This window comes from Echiichthys vipera (genome assembly GCF_963691815.1).
Source record: "Echiichthys vipera genome assembly, chromosome: 1".
NCBI lineage: Eukaryota > Metazoa > Chordata > Actinopteri > Perciformes > Trachinidae > Echiichthys > Echiichthys vipera.
The window spans coordinates 7,843,166-7,859,023 of NC_139826.1; positions in this window are offsets into that span (position 1 = coordinate 7,843,166).

Consider the following 15,858-nt stretch of genomic DNA (forward strand, 5'->3'; position numbering starts at 1 on the left):
TAGAGCAATCGCCACTGATGTACACATTTAACTTTCATAATTATAGATAACCCCAATTTAATTTATCTCTAATTTGAGGATAAATGCATATGATCATCCGTTGATAGGCTATATAAACTGTTGGTTTGTGCTGCGTTCTTCAGTTGGCCATTGGTATCGAATAGCCTCATTAAAACTGGATATTGTTTTTAAAGTTGCTGTTTTTCATGTGCTATGGGTCATTGTGTGGACATGCACATATCAGAATTAAGCATGTCCTTTGTTAAGCTTAAAAAACATGCCTCTCGGGGCGACCGGTTGCACAGGGGTTAGAGCAGTTGCTCTAGGGCTGAAGGTTCTAGAGGTAGCGGCTGTGGGTTCGACTCCAACCTATGGCCTTTTGCTGCATGTCTCCCCCTCTCTCTCTCACCCCATTTCGCATCATTGCCCTGATGACGTGAAGCCAAGCCACAGAACCGGAGGAATTATTGAGTTCTGGTGAACTGTTACAGTGATACTTTGCATGTGAGACGCTGGAGCGGCCGTTTGAGCGGCAGTTTTTTGGACCTACAAGAGAGCAAGCTCAAAAAGCAGCCTCTCAAACCCCTGAGAGAAGCCTGGTTGCTGATTGGATGTAGCTCTCAGCGGGATCTGACGTGTGGTAGACATCACAACAACACGGCAAAGTAGACACTTTTATCCAGTGGTGTAGTCAAATGCAGTTCAGAAAATGATCTGTGCACGCACATCATTGCTCAGGCTTGCGGCCAATTTGGATTCTGACCTGTGGTCCTTTGCTGCATGCTCCCTCTCTCCCTCTCTCTCCCCCCCATTTACACACAAATGCATACACACATGCAGGGTGAGACTGTCAACAAACACTTTTACAGCGCCTGGAATTTTTAAGGTGGAGTGTTTTATTTCATGTTACTTGTACATAGTAAGCTGACATTGTGAATCATACGAGCCACCTTAAATCAAACTCTGTATCTCTCTTGAGGAAGAATGCGCGGCTGTAACACTGATCAGCTGATCACCGGCGATCGAAACCCATTCAGAGAGATAAGTCACCTCCGGAGTCTCGTAAATCCTTCTGGGGCTTTTTTTTGCAATGGAAACACGGCCAGTGAACGGCCATTTGAGAGGGCATGCCCTGAAAATTTCCGGGAGGCCACATTTTACCCCAATGGTAACACACCTACTGTAGGTGTGTTACTGAAACTAATGACTGTATGGTGTGGGGATTTTTGATGGTAAATGGCCCATCAGCTTGAAAAAAAGGATTGAGAAACTTGGGGGAACAGTGTCGGGCAGGTTGCTTGTTACGAGCGAGTCTACTTAGTTATCATAGCTTAAAACTGGCGTTTTTATTGTTCTCTTATGAAGCATGATGTTGCTTAGATTTGATGACAATATAAATAAAGATTATTGTTGTTATCCTTGTTCGTATTATTATTACGACCACTTGTATTTGTGAGAGTTAGATATGCAGTTATGAATGAGGTGCAGCAACGCCATGCGAGCACAGCTAGAGTGTACTGTTATTATTGCAGCAATAAAGGTTAAGTGGTTATTATCAATCGAAAATAAAGCATTTCATGAAAACATTCACAGCGGTCATAGGTGTAACAATCTGAGGAATTAGTCCCAGAGCAGATGGCCGGTGCTACAGTAACTGATGGTGGCCCAGTGGTTAAAGCAGGTGCCCATATATATAAAGCTCCTCTCCTCAGCTGCCCAGGTTCAGTTCAGACCTACAGCTCTGTGCTGCATCTTGTTTTTTACGCTCCACTTGAAATATCCAACCGTGAAGTCGCAATTTCAGAGGAGGTTCACATGAATGATGATTTGCAATCACCCTGTTATGTAGCTGTATAAGAGGACCAACTCCTGCTGCGGAAAACATCCCCTAAACCATGACATGACATTGCCAAAATTTAATTTATTTGTGTCTGATGGGAAACATTATGTTTGGCGTTGGACTCAAAAAGACTGAACCCAAAGTGTCTAAAGAAGTCAGTAAAATTTGGAGAAGGAAGTGTCACTATAGAGAATCTCTGGTAAATCCTTGGTGACAAAGTAATGGCTAAGATCCCATTACAGTTACTGAACTGTGGAAGAGACTGAAGAAGAATGGACCAATATCAAACCAGAGCAGTGTGAGAAACTAGTGATGTCCTGTGGGTGCAGGACCCTTCCTGTTCATTTTTTAATCCTATAGAAGAAAACATTGTTGAAATCTTCTCTTCTGACACAGTGGTTCTGTTTTCTAATTTGCTCACTGTTTTTTTTTCACAAAATAAAGGTTTTTGTTGAAGTGCTTTGGTAATTAAAAACAAACAAACATGGTAGTACAGCAGTGGTATAGCCACAACTGATATTCTATCGAATTCTGAACAATAAAACAGTATTAATAATTTGTTCTATAATTTTGATCTCCAATGTGTGTGTGTGTGTGTGCGTGTGTATATATATATATATATATTTATATATATATATATATATATATATATATGTATATATATATATATATAGTAGAGTATAGTTGTGAAATCACAACTGTACAGAAGTCATGACAGCTAGTTTGAAGGCACAGCCTCTGCTGTTTTAATATTTTCACAGTTTTTATGTAGCATCCCCACCTGCTTTTTTAAGCAGTATGGGACCTTTAGATATTGAAAAAGTGAACAAAACAGTCCACCCTTTTCTCCCTGCTACGTGTATGTTGTAAATAGCACTTTGCCGACTGTAAACATATTACGTTTCCTCACTTGCTTGGTGGTATACTGATTGGGTTGCTATTGCTGAATAGACTCCACTAACCCTTGAGCTGGTTCAATAAAATACCACAATAAAAAAAACCTACAGTACATGTCACATGTGTAGCAGTTAGTGTAAAAAGCATCTTGAACTAACTGTTGGATGACTATAATTTCAGTTCTTATTATGATGCTGCAATGTGTTTGCTGATCAGCAAATGTACACTCATTCTTCCCATATGAGCGAATGCCAATTCCTCATCTGTTCCTAAAGTGTTTGGTATTGATACAGTTTATCAAAGTCGAAAGATCCATCCGCTTCCATCAGTCCACAGTCCTGCCTATTCCTGCCTGCTTGCCTGCCGGGGTCCGGGATTAATCTTGTATGGATTCGTTTGATTTGTGGTCCTCATTTGTATGTCTGTCTGTGAGAAAATGGAGGACAGCTGTCAATGCAGAGGCATTTGTCTCTGTCATCTCCTCCCCTCCTCCATCCCCGTCTCTCTCTTGCCTCCATCCGTCTCTCTCTCTCTCTCTCTGTCTGTTTCTCTCTCTCTTTCTCTCTCTCTCTCTCTCTCCCTGTTTTTCTTCTGCCTCTCTATCTCTTTTCCATTCACAGTCCCTGAGCACTCCACAAGGGGTCTAAAAATGGATAACTCCACTGTCGCACCCACTTAAGAGCAGATTCAATCAAAAATAAAACAACACATAAAATTACCTATTTTAATTCCCCCAATGCGATGAGGACATTCAATTACCTCCTCGGAAAAGCGCGTTTTTCATAGTGGTGACAATTAAAGTCTTATTTAATGTTTAAAGCATATTACTTTCCTTTATTACAGATCTCATAACAAAGTCAGCAGACATCAAGGTGCAAAAAGCCCTCCATCCTTTTGTTTTGCATTTTATTGCAAAAGCTCATCAAAGCGAGAGATAATGGTAGGAATAGGAGGATATGAGTGAAATTCACAGTCATGATAATAACAATTACATATTGTAGATTTTTACCCCCAAAAAATATAAATGTAATTGAAAGTGATTACATGTTTAAATGTAATCTGGTATGATGCATGGGTTCAGTCTTACACGGATAATCTATGACAAAATATTCAAAGAATTAAGGATAAATTGTGTTTAGACAAGAAAACACTGTGTTCAGTCAATGTTAGTTATATTACATAAAAGAAACAAAAATCATAGTTTTGCAGAAATATTCAACAAAATAAAACCAATAAATAACAATAAAACACAGAGACAGACAGAAATAGTACATCAAACTATGAACAATATGCAGATTCACAGTGCCGCCACACACTGATAGGATACCATTCACAGAGAGGGAACAGAGACAAGAAAACATGAAGCAGTTACTTGCAGACAACGCATGATATGTAACCAGTTCTAAGAGAGAGGAGAACAAACACTGGAGGAGGAATAAAATATACCTAGGTCATACCACCTTGATATAGATTGTTATGCTCCTTTAATCTTGTTGATACGTCAGTCTCATTTTTTGTAGCGTTAGATTCTGTGAGAATTTGAATACAGGTGCACAGGAAAATGAATGTGAATTCATATGAATTAAGTTTTACAGTCTGTCAACACCAAACACAAATGTCGACACATGTTCGTAAGGCATCAAATTCCCAATGTGAAACAATGCAGCTTCACTCTAAAGCCACAGGCTGTAACAGCCAGTGAAACATGAGCGCCAAATCTCAAACACCTAAAACAGTTGATTTAAAAGAAAATCCTTAACATGAGAGAAACAATATTGGTCAAAACCTGTAGATACAGATACAATGTTCCAGCTGAAAGAGAGGATAGGGTGACAACAACCAGTACAAGTATCCAACCTGGTCTAGGGCTTGGCAATATCGTCAAAACAATATAAAAATGTATATTGTTTTTTTTTTTTCTCGCAATGTGTGCTATCTGGATGATGCTTTACCTTCTGATCCTTGTATGTTATATTCATTTTGGACTAAAATTCTTAATAATATTTTAAATAGTTTGAACTTTTCATCCTTCAAGTCTTTAATTTACACAGGAGTATACAAATTAGGCTTCACCATGTAGTTATTGAAATTAAATATGAAGTTATCTTTATCGGGATAGCAGATTTTGGCCACATTGCCCAGCAACTGGGAATAACCTTGTAACTTAAAACACATATCATACATCTATTAAAAAGGATAACGGATATACATCATTAAGGAAATATGATGTAAATGGCCAAACAGTCCACAACACAAGGCCAATATTTTGAAGAACTTATAATGGAAAATAATGTATGCTAAAGGCGTGGAAAGATTACCGAACGGGCCTACTGGGCAAAGGCCCAGGGACCCATAGGGTTAAGTTAGAGGGCCTGACTCAGAAAATATTGCTGAAAAAAAAGACAAAATGAAACACCAAATGACCACAAGCAGTGCTTAAAATAAACTATTTGATCACATAAAGTTAAAAATAAACAATATTATGAGAGAACACATTTGAGCATCCATGTTTCTTTAAATTGTTTTAATTTGTGTTGATGGCAGATATGCATTAAAATGATCATGTTATAACAATACCAAAAACTAATGCTAACTGCCGTCATATGCTATATGTGTTCATTTCATGCTGCTCATTAAATCAGCAAGCATGAAAACTGTACGGATAAGAAAACTCTGCAAATCAAAAAATTCACTTTAATGTTCATTTGGGGAGTTGCCATCTTGTCAAACTTTGACATCGCCTAATTTCTTCTTACCAAAAAAGGGCATTGATGAAGATATGCCATCTGTCTGATGTATACTGGATTAGCCAGATTAGCACCACCGCCCGGGAGCCAGGCTAACAGCACACGGTTCTACATCGGGAGGTCAGTCTTTAGCCCAGAACATGGGAGGTACACCCGTGTCAGTATCTAGAAAACACGGCTCCAGGAGTCAAGTGCAGGCAGCCAGCATTTATGATATTCATGTAGGCTATATTGCGAGTCATGGTGCAACTGCAGCTACTTCATTAGCATAACAGAGCTAACCTGTGGGTTCCTAAACCATCTGTTGGTTCAGTCGATGGAAGAGCAAACCATCTTGTCACTTATAGTCACACCACCACATGATTGACCGCAGTCCAGGTGAAGATGACGTAGTTAGCATGCTAATGCTAATCTCGACCACTAGCCTCCGAGGCGAAGTGAGGGCCAGAGGCTACCTGTCACTCAAGAGACCACGCCCCTAATTATTCATAAACTTTAACCTCCAATAAAATACAAACTAGCCTTGTACAAAACCCCCCCCCCCCTCAGTGTTGTCATGGAGATATAACCTAAAAATACAGACTAGAATGTTTTTTTGTACCAGGTCTTAAATAGGTTTAATTATGCTGTGAAAACGCCCTGTTTAACATGGGGGTCAATGAGAAACTGCTCTATTATTAATCCTAGTGGCCACTTGACGAACTGCACCTTTTGGCACTTCCTTATTGGATCAACCAGAAAGGCGCTGTGGTGGGGGCTTGGTAGCAAATGGTTGTATGACACGTCACAACATGGTGTTCATGGGAAATGTAGGATAAGTTCTACAAGCAGAATTGCCAGATTAAGATTAAGTTTCGAAGACAAACACACACATAATGTGTGTCCACTGTCTGTTACAGTGGAAAACAGACCAATCTGGTAACACTGACGTTACATCGTTTCAGCAGCCAGCCAATACAAACAGACGCAGTGCTATTTTCTTCATTCATCACCAGCCGAATTGGCTAGTTACTTCACAATATTACCCACCAAAGTTCATTTTTACCCACATTTGGCAGGTTGAGTGGTGTCAATTTAAAGCCTTGACCACAAGTATACACAAAGACAAAACATGGCTATAGGGATGCAAAAAGACCATGAATAGACATATATGATGACAAAGACACACAATGGTTAAAAATAGATGTCAAGTGACCACAGAGAGAAACAAAGCGACATCATAGAAATGTAAAATGTCTAAAAATAGATGTAAAACCACCACAAAAAGATGCAAATCAATCACAGAGATGCAAAACAACAACAAAGACATACAAAACAACTAAAATTGGAAATGAAATGACCACTAAGAGAAAAAAAATGACCACATAGAAAACCGCCTAAAAGTAAGTGTACAATGTCCACATAGAGACACAAGATTACTCCAAAATGACTTAAAGTAGACTCTTTGAATTTTGTGTCTTGTTCCGACGTAGATAGGATGGGGTCTGTGCCCAGGGGCCCATCGTATCATGAACCGCCCATGGCTATAGGTATTACTGTGTAACACTGGAAATAAAAAAGTAAGTTTCTGAAAGAAGGGTTATGTTGGCAGATTTAAATTCGGTGAAAAAATATTTCTAATCCACTGCATGACAATTTGCTTTCCCTTTGTCCAAACACATCATTTAGGTGACAATATAATGAAAACATACTCAAAAATTAACCAATGGTATACAACCCTTTTTCCTCCACGTTTGTGCCAACACACCTGTGAAACCACAGTATTTTAACAGTGTGTGAAAGTGTTTGGTTTTGAGTAGGAGTCCCTTCTTTCCTCTGCCCTGAGAGTAAACCCACGATCGGGCTTCTGTGGCTTGGCTAGTACCTCTCACTTCATTGGCCCAATGAAATACAGTGTTCATTAGGCCATTGATCAACTAGTCTCATCCTGTCACAAGATTACAGCTGGCCAGTGCACCCACCTACACACAGACAAACACACACACACACCTCTGCGGTGAGACACAGGGCTGGTAAGTGGGGTCAGAGGTGGCTTGTAGTAATCCATCTAACCAGCGTGACAGCGGCAGCTAATAAATCACTTATTCATCGTTTAATCCATCGTCTGTCGCCACCAAACTCCCAGAAAACAATGCCTTCACAAAACACACTCTCTGCTGCAGAGCAAACCCCGCATCCATACAGACAGGTGCACAGCAGCTCTGGGCCTGCTTAGACATCACAGATAAAGGACATATAGAGTTGTTCACAGGCACCGTATTTGTGTCATTGGCTTTCTAAATCAATCACATCAAGTCCATGAATCAAATCACCTTATGCACATAAACGAACCTGACATAAATTAATGTTGATTAGTCAGGGTTGTTTTTTTTTTTGGTCGTAAATTGTCTTCAATAAACCATAAATCTGCATTGTTTTAAGCTAAATGCCAGCTTTCAAAGCAGTTTTACTGAACATGAACAATACCGTGCTTGTTTGGGTTGATGTTGAGGAGTGCCATCTGTTAAATGCTCTCTGGGATGTTATAGATAATTGCAAACAGATGCCTTTTCCTTGAAACTACAAATTTAATAGCAGAAGAAAAAAGACAAACCAAAATTCAAATAAATTCTGTGCTGTCATGGAGTTGACAGCACAGAATTTAGTTTACAAAATGAAACACAATGGAGCAGATTTACTAGAAAAATGTGCACAGCAGTTTTTTTTTTTTTTAAGTGTGGCCACAACCTGTGTGTATTCAGCACCTGATTCACTAAAAAAGCAGTTCATTATGCAGTCAGTGCTGGATGAGTCAATCCAGCAGGTGGAGGTGGTTTGATGGATGTCTTTCATAAACACTGGGTCAAATGCAGACAGATGCATTAATGTCATATCAAAATAAAGAAAATAGAAGTTGCAGCCTTTATTGATTTAAAGGGCCAATATCATGCACATTCACAAGTTCATACTTGTATTTCAGGTTTCTACTTGATGAAGAAAACTTGTACTATTGATGATCCTTCCAGATGGTGAATAAAGAAATAACTTGAGGGCCTCAGTTGATTACTTACTTGAATATATAGTTTAATAAGACAAATCTGATCAGAGAAGCTTCTGGCACATGTCTACATGATCATGGACACCAGCAAACTTAAAGTGACCCCAAAAGTGCTTCACATATTATGGCGAAACCCCTTCAAGGACCACAGTCCTGTTATCTGATATGGCACCAACATAATAAAACTACCCCTTGTACATACATTAGAGAGGAGACAGACATCTCTCCACTCACGCATGTTAACCCACATATTTAAGATATCATAGCTTATATATAGCTTAACTTATATTTCCCCAACCCTACTAGAGCATGTTTACATCCTTTAAAGTTAAAAAAAATCCCACATTATTTGACTTTCTTTCTGTATATACCTGTATTCACCTCCTGTCTGAAACGCTCCGTTTAAGCACCTGTCTCTTTAAGCCCTTTGAAGTTTGCAATCAAAATGGTCCACCAGTACCTACATTGGTATCTTTGCATATTGTGATGTAATTATTGGTGTATCTTCAAATGCTTCATATACCTAAGATATGTACAACCGAAGATAAAATGTCATGAAAGTCATTAAACATTAATAATAAATACAAGTTTAAACGTCAAAAATTTAAAGAGAAATACAAAAAAGCTCACGGGTAAATAAACAGACAAAACATGTTCATCAGTCATCCTATTTATTTATTAGTTTTCAATATGTGATCATTGAGTAGTAAGGTTTGTTGATAGTTTCATCTGCAATTGCACAGAATGTCACGTAATGTAATGGCATCATCATGAGCGTTCAGCTTGATCAGATCTAAACTCTGCTGCAAAATAAATTAATGCTCTAGCTAATTTATTTTATTTTATATCGTTTTATAGAGCATCATGTAAACGATCTCCCCGTGGCCATTACAGGGTTAATACTCTGGCGCTGTTGTGAGTTGTCAGTCTGTTGTGTACTGAATGTCACGTGACGTGATGACATCATCAAGCATGCAACATGATGATTTGAAAGATCAAAGCCTCACCTTTCTGCTGCCAAAAGAACGAATGCTCTAACTGTTATAGTTTTTGCTTTAGATCATTTTATGGTGTAAACCACCACCTCCTAAAAAAAGCCCAGTCTACTCTGATTGGTCAGCAATTCTGGATCTTCCGCATGCTTGATCTCTGCATCTCTGCAACATCATTGCAGCCAGAGAACGACTGTAACGGCACTGTCGTGGCACTTTCTACCTACATATAGTATAGTTGCGACATCACAACCCTAAAGGAAGTCCTGACGTTTTGTTTAAAGTCAAAGTTTCTGAATACAGGCATTAAAGGTACATTTCTGTGTGGATTGTTTTGATACTTTCACAGTATTATCCACTCCCCTGCTTTATAATAAAAATAGACTTTAAACAACATGGGACCTTTAACAGATCATTGATGGTCAAGTTTAATGACACACACCACAGAAGCTGCTGTTGATTTGTTGTGAAAAATTCGCCCTACAGTAGGCTCATTAATGATTATTGTACCATTTTTTGGCCTGAGAGAGGATAGAGGGATTGAGATAGACAGACATAAAGGAGGGGATAACACGCAGCTAAGGGCCAGCCACAGATTGGATTTGAACCCAGTCGACTGCCAAGGACTCATCTTATTTATTTTTAATGGGTTTTTTTTGTTTTATTTAGTTGTGTGTTTTTTTTTTTTTAATGTGAACATTTCAATGGCAATATCCTTGTTAAATAAAGGTTAATGAAAATGAAAAAATACATATAGAAGGGCAAGAGGTTGTCCGAGTCACATCAGATGATCTCTGGGATCTCCAACACACAAGGCACCAAAGGCACCCAAGACTTTCTGTAAACTCATCCGTTGCAATGTTGGATGCTTAGTGCAAGTGCTCCAGAAGTAAGAGCAAAAAATTCCAGGGAGGATTTCAGGATAGTGGATGGGTCAAACCACCAGTTTGTGTCCCTTGCATAACTGTAGTTCAGTTCCATACTTATTTGATCTTTTCCAAACCCTAATCACTGTATTTGTTCCCTAAACTTAACTTAGTAGTTTCAATTGGGTTCATAATGTCGACCAAATGTTGCCCTTGTTTAAAACAGTTTCCATTGGAGCATCCCAGTTTGACGCACAGAGCTGTGCATTAACAGTGACACCAAGGGATCCCGACAAAGTAGCTCTACATGACAATTTAGGATGAGAAAAGGTTGGGTAGACAGGTGGGGAAAAATACCTCCTAGTAAATCTGGCCCAGTGTGGTGCAGCACTGGTGAATGAATGGCGTTGAGTTAACAGGAATAACGTACACACTATGGTGAGACTTATGTTCAAGTTACTTTTCCACACAGTTCACTCATGTATGAAAAAATCCTCATGTCCAGTTGAATTAAGCCTGCATTCAAAACCCATTGCTCCTCTCCACCTCTAAAAACCACTCTCATTCAAGCAGCCTTAATTTGGTCTTCCTTTCTTCGTCTCCACCCATCGCTCCTCTTAATTCATGCTTTTCCAAAGCATGTTGTCTCACCTGCCAAGAGAGAGAAAGGGGAGAATGAACAGGCAGGCGGGCGGGCTGAAAGAGAAAAGAAAAGAGATGGAAGAAAAAAGGAAAAGGAAGGGGCTGATCGTACAGTTTAATTACCAGGCTTGACTTGTAAGTGCTCTGGTGGGGAACTACACGACCCAGCTACAAGAGACAGCTCAGCTCCATCCCATTAGAGTGGGAACAGAAGCATACGCTGCTGCCTGTTTCCTCTCGCTGTCCCACAATCCTCCACTTCTCTCTGGCCTCAGTTTCTCAAAGATTTTCTTAATACTTGCCTCCTTTCCTCTCCTTTTTCCCCGACACTCCCACTTCTATCAGTTAACTTTGTTTAACAGGCATGTGGAGTACATAAAATAATTGCTTGCGAGATAAGGTCTCTCTGTGGCATCCCCTTGTCTCTGTGATTGAAAGTCACTGGGTTAAGAACATGAGTAAGAGGTTAACGGTAATAAAAATAGCTATTACGCATATATTCCCTTCCGACGTGTCACTCCGAGAAAGGGAGGGAGAAAGAGAGAGAGAAGGAGGGAGGGATACTGGCACCTAATTACAAGGAGCGCACTTGGCTGCTTTTATCAGTAATTGGACTATATAGCCCTTCATTATAATTTACTTTCTCCCCCAAACTGTGATAATGCAGACAAGCAGAACTGAGTGGGCCTGTTAGTGGCCCAGAAACTGACACCAGTTAATGGTTAATTATAATGACTAAATTAAAGGAGTGACGGTGAGAGGGCACTGGATAAAGCTCAGGCACTTAATTTAACAGGATCACTATCAGACAAAACTCATGAGTTCAGGATTGGAAATAAAAGAGAGACATGGAAAAAAAAAAAGAAATTGGTAAAAGGGAAACAACAACGGAGAATTTATTTGGTTTTATTGGTCTCATTGTCAGAACAGGGAGCCGGAGACGTGGATGTGTGTCCAGGGATTAAGAGACCATTAATTGTCTGTTTCAGACTGGGATTGAAAACAGAGTGAAAACATATTTTCCTTTCGAAGTCTATTCAACAGAATGCATCTTGCTTTAAGCAATTACTGCTTGGGAAAATGTAACACTCAGACAGACAAAGAGATGTTTATGTGTCTGGGGCAGGTCGGCAATAAACACACTTGCAATCAAACTCTCTTTCAACCCACTGGACCCTTGGCTGTTGCTTAGTTTTCAATCCCTTAGGGCGTGATCACACTGTCCTCCCGGACCACGACCCGGACTTTAGGGTACTTGTCCCCCCTCCCTCTCCCCCCCGCGCCCCAGCCCCGTTTGTACTCACACTGCCTGGGCCACGGCCAATGCTTCTTGCTGTCCATACGCCATCACGCCGTAACACGTCACACGCATTGATCGTGTGTGTGTGGCTTTGTTTACAAATCTTTCCATAGACCTCTGAGTTTTTGTGCGTCTTGTCGACTGTTTTTGAATATTTTCATCCGACCACATCTGCAGTAAACACTCCACCTCCGCATCACACCAACGTGAACCTTTCACCACCATTGTTGTTGTTGTTAAATGTCCGCGCATGGTCCGTCCTTCTATTTACATGTCCGAACAGGCGGACATAACGCTACTGCCGTAGGGCTCGTGCTCGTGCTCGTACACGTGCGCACGCTCGTGCTCGTACATATGCAAACGGCTCCGCTAAAGCCCACCTCTTTCAAGCGGGCCGTGGCGGCCCAGCTGGCCCCAGTTGAGCGCGGAGTGGGTGCGCTCACACTACTTAAAGGTACTAGACTTTAGCTGAAAAAACGGTTTTGGCCGCGGCCAAAAGGATAGTGTGAGCACGCTCTTACTTTACAGGCCTATAACATAGGTACTACATGTCATGGGAAGAACATCAGTGCCCAACAGTTGATCATTATACATGATGTTTACATTTAAAAGAGGACCTATTATGCTTTCTCCTTATTTTCTTTCACATATATGTATACTGTCTGATGTTCATATGAAACGTTGCCAAATACTTTCTTTATATGCCCATCTGCTCCAGTGTAGCGTTTACATGACTTACACTGCTACATGCAGCTACATGCTAAAACTAGGAAAAACTGTTAATTTGGTTGCTGATGTTGTTAATTTCTCCCAAGTTGTGGACGCCTGTCTGTAAATAATGTTGGGAAAATACTATTGCAGAACGAAGCAGCCTGCATCGGCCGGTACCAATACACCTAAAAAATGCAAATATCAGCCGATAATATCTGCCGGCTGATTTATCGGTCCATCGCTATTACAGTCATTTGGAATCACTGACCACACAGAGCAGACTGGGCTTCTTCACAAGGGGGGACTTAAAAAGACAGGCGCCAAAACGGAGGTTGAATATAGATGCAATTGAAGAAAAATTATGAGGGAAACATATTTCCTCCTAGATTCCGTTTGTCTTTGACACAAATAAGTTTATATTCATAGTCTGCGTATAGGGAAGAGTGGCAGAAGCGTGTCTAAGGCTACACCCTTTTAAAGGGATTAGCAGGGTTTAGCTTAAAGTCACAGTGCATCTACTTAATGATCTAAGGATTCCATTGGTGTCAACCATGTCATGGTAGCTTGTCAGGATGGAAGCTAAATAATGCTGCAAATTTAGACCAAATTCAAGCCAAGGAAAAACTTGCATCGCCATTTTTGAAGTGGTCCCTTATTTATTTATTTATTTATTATTTATTTTTTGTTTATTTTGGGCATGTCAGTTAGATAAATCATCATCACACATTATCTTGGTTTACAATTCACATCAAAGGAAGGGAAAGCGGGAGAAGCAAAAGCTTATCTAGTCCCGCCCCCGTTAACCACAGAATACATTATCTTCCTCATACTATTTTTTTGTGTTCTTTGACAAAACATGTTTCAACAGCTGGTAGTAATCAGAGTTGCAGTCTAGCTCTAGACAGACAAACAGACACAGTGTCCATATTAGTCCGTCATGAGTGAGCAACAGTCCCGTATTGTTGCCTGTCATGTATTTTCTTTCAATCATCCCTCTCCTCCAGCTTCCTCTGCGCTTAGCTTCGCCATATCCTCCCAAATTGTGGCAACATCCACTCGCATCCTGGCCAAATACTCGCAGATTGCGAAGATGTCAGAGCGCATCTCGACCACAGCACTCTCAGATGTGGCGTTTTCTGCCCTCACCTAGACCTCTGACCTCAAGATATATAATGAAAATGGGTTCTATGGGCCCCCAAAGTCTCCCCTTTATATACACAGACTTTTCTAACTTTGTGATAATCCAATATAGGTTTTCTCATGCAGTATGAGTGTGTTATTTTGGCCTATTCTTAAATGGTGTATTTAAATATATCGGCATACTGGGGTCCATAAACAGTCTTAAATTGTATAAATTGGGTCTGAATAGAAAGATGGGACTCTTGTGGATCCAATGAGCCCAATCATATTAATGTATGATGATGTTAGTCTCCATAGTAGCCGTGTCATTGTAGTGAGAGCATTTTTAAAACTTGAGCTCACTGTAGGAAATGGCCTTTTGTGACCTCTGGGTTAATCACAGCCTCGTGAAACCTTACAACCACAAACAATGAATGGATTGGTCAGACAAACACAGGAGGCCGCTGTTCGTGTACTGAAACCTGTGTTAGCTTGATGCAGGGATAGGGTTCGGAAGAAGGCAGCTACAGTAGCCTCAGCCAAAACAGGAAATAACGTACAGTAATTATCTGGGTTTTAATCAGAGTAGAAGGATGTGTTAACCTTATGACTTTTCTGTTAAAGCGACTTCTGGAGAGCTGTGTGCAGTAACTGAGACTAATTCTGGCTGTTGCCCAATTGTAGACTTTCTGCTTTTTTAAAGCATAATGGGCCTCATGCAAGCAGCGATATATTAAAAAATATATATAATTTTATTTGTATCCATGATTTGTCCAAGAAAAGAAAAAACACCTTGTTTTAATAGTACACAAATTGTTTGTTCAAGACAAGAAAGCCTATGTTTGAGCTCATCACTCTTTTCAATTTATCTTGTTCTTTTTATATAAACTGTTTGTTACTCTCTCTCTCTTTATATATATATATATATATATATATATATATATATATATATATATATATATATATATATATATATATATATATATATATATATATATATATATATATAATATTGCATTATGCATAGGCATTTACTACATATCTTTACAATCAGTTTATTTATTTGCAAGTACTGTCTACCCGTGTTTATGTATATATTACTTTATCTGCATTCCATTGTGTTTATATTTAGGCCCCATAATTCAACTGTCTTGGATTTTCATTTTGCTTTTACCTTACGAAATCATATATTTTCAATTTCAACAACTGCCCCTTGTAATTGTTGTGAACATGACAAAAAATAACTAGAAACGTTTAAATTTTAGAGACATAAATATCACATAATCAAATTCAGATTAGTATATTGATTATTCTGATATATTTGATTATTATATGTTTCATTATTATTATATGTTTTTGATTTTCCTGTAACACCAATACTGACGCTCTGGAAACACGATAACCTTGTTGGAATAAATCATCAGTTGGCTCCTTCCCTTTGGATTGTATTTGTAATCGACTTGAATGGACTTTACTACGAGAGAGTAAGTAAGTCTTTCAAAACACTCTTTGAATAAACTTTGATGTCAATAACTACGTTGTTGGTGCATCTGTTAATGTGTAAGGACTCTTATCATGCTACTGCAAAGGTTTGGGGATATTTGGAGCAGCATTAGTGGTTAAAAAAGCAATTTTAATGCATTCAACTCGCCGACCCGAGCTAATCTGTGTTAGCCGCATTTGGCTGTAAGTGACTGTTAGCGTCTT